The following is a 2,782-nucleotide window of genomic DNA, read 5'->3' on the forward strand; positions in this document are numbered from 1 at the left end:
AACTGAAATTAAAGTCTTTTAAACAATATAAGAATCTAATGTATTAATCAGAAAGACCAAATACACTAATAAATGATCATAATTTTAGATTAAAGTTTTTTTTTGGAATAGTCAAAAGATATAATTTTCTTTGGGAGTTCAATCATTTATATAATTATAGATGAACGAGAATATAGAAGATATTCTACACATATTAATAAGTTCTATTTTCGCTTGAAGGCGAAGCTTTAGGGCTTTCCCAATGTGTAGTCTAAATTTTTCTCTTTCATAAATAATTGAGCTAAACAATGTAAATTTTAAAAAATCATAATATTTATTAAAGATCCAAAAAAACAAACAAAATAAAATGCAAAAAAAAATTGAGCAAATTTACTTTTAAGGTTTGTAAATTATTAGCAAATTTAATATAAATAGCTTTTGTAGATCTGATATACAAAGATGTTATAAGGATAAATAGGATGATTATGTTTTTATTTAGAAAGCTTTATAAAGTTTCACTTCTAATTATTCGTAACGTTTTTTTAACGTCAAACATATACATAAAGTATGCTTCATTTACTAAAATCTAAATATATATCCTCAAAAAAATTCAAATGACTGATTTAGGCTAAAATAATATTGTTATAATTTTTTAAGCATTTCTAAGCACTATATATATTCCACGGTTTCAAGAATATAGTTTAACTTATATATTCAATATTTATATAATAAAATCTTCCATGTTTTTAACCATAATCTTTTGTCAATATATAAATACCAAACAATTGAAAACGAGAGAAAGTGAAAAAAAGATCTGTTAAATGTTCGAAATATATTTGTTTTATAATTTAAGAAACATAATGGTGCAGAAATGTAAATAAACTATACAATATTCTAGATCTTAAAAAAATCTTATTTATCATTATTGTGCTTGACCCCAAAAAAATTATATGCCCTTACAAAATTTTTATCCCAAAGGATTTTAGAATAAAAGCAAAAAAATAAATAATGCCAATTCTATTATATGAATATGGATAATACAAGTTATTTACAGTGCAAAAATTAATACCACTTAAAATAAAGTAACGTAAATATGCGCTGTATTCAGCTAAAAATTAGTTTAATTGTGTAAAGACAGAATTAATCTAAGAAAAGTTTACAATTTTGAGTGACAAAAAAGTAAAACTAAAAATTAAGAATAAATCAGAGAAAAATTTGCAGTCAAGAAAGAATAAGTATCATCTGTCTAGAAATATTTTTAAAACAGATCACATAAACTAAAAATCTAGTAAAGGGCAATAAAATGTGGATTAAAAGAGCGAAATGTAAGTCAATTTAAAATGTTTTGTAAAAAAAGCGCATAAATTGTTTAATTATTGGTGTAGAAGCAGTCACGGATGTTTAAAAGTATTATATCGTAATTACAACGAAAAAAACATTGTTTGTAATATACGATTAAAGGCGCATCCATTTTCCTTAGTATAATTTAAATTATATAAATTTTTTTTTTAATTTGTTGATTGTAATATAAAAAGAAAAAAAATCTTAATTAGGCCGTAAACATCGTCTATACAACCTTAATTTTATTATAAGAAAAAAAAACATAAAAAAGAGAACTAGAATTTGACTATATAATTTAATAAAACTTGTGTTTATGAAATTTTTTTATGTTGTGAAAAATGCATCAACTTTTATTTATAATTATATATTTGATGGCTTTTTTAAACTAGCATAAAATTACTGACATATGCAGCAAATTGTCTTTTAAAAACAATAAATTTACGCACAAAATGCTTCAAGTATCTTCTATTTTTTTTACTCTTTTTCATTGTTTAGTTTTATCTAAGTTAGGTATTAGATCAGGTAAATATGTATTTCATCCCTAAAACCTATATTTAACCTATTTGTGAATTACGGATTAGAAAATTAAAAAGTCTAATAAACTGAAGAAATTATCAATGGATTTCAAATATTTTCTTCTATCAAACAAATAAAACGTATTTTTCGATTATGATCATCGTAATATGTGTAAATGATATCTATTTCTCGGATTTATAATTAACATTGATGTTTTATCTATATATTTCGCTTATAAATGTAAATATCACACAAAAAAATTTAATATATTTTTAAATACATATACTATATTACAAAACTATGTAATATCTTTTTTTTTGCTCGGATTGAACAAAATTTGGCTATTTTAGCTATTGCTGTTCAAAAACCATTTTGTAAATAAAGAACTTAGCTTGGCCAAAAAATGATCACTTCCTAACAACATTATCAAAAACAAGAGGGTTAAAACATCGTTATAAAAACACAAACCAGTGTTACTAAATACATATATCCATGGTAATCGATAAATGACATTACTATTAAATAACCATAATGTATATAAAGTGTTAATTTAAAATTCCAATTTATTGTACATTTTTCTTTTTTTATGATATATCTTTTGTTTAAATATCTTAAGTGTAAACAATTAAAAAAGCATATCGTCATAATTTTCTCCAATTTTCTTTACATGCTTTTGCGAAATTATGATTTATAATCAATTACAATTGAACCATAAATTTCTAGTTTATGGTAAAATTTACGTTTTAGTTACTTATAAACAATAATACAAAAACCAGATTTAATCTACAGATTTCTAGCATTAAATATTGCCTAGAAGTTAATAATTTCTTACTTGAAAATATATTTTGCTTTAACTGAATTTTCCTAATATATAAAAAAAATTATATGGATTATTTCCTTGAATATGTAATTATCTTCTATTATTTTTTATTTATTTATTTGTAAG

Source organism: Rhyacophila brunnea, unplaced genomic scaffold (genome assembly GCF_057557595.1).
Source record: "Rhyacophila brunnea isolate RB1 unplaced genomic scaffold, BYU_Rbru_1.0 scaffold_156, whole genome shotgun sequence".
NCBI lineage: Eukaryota > Metazoa > Arthropoda > Insecta > Trichoptera > Rhyacophilidae > Rhyacophila > Rhyacophila brunnea.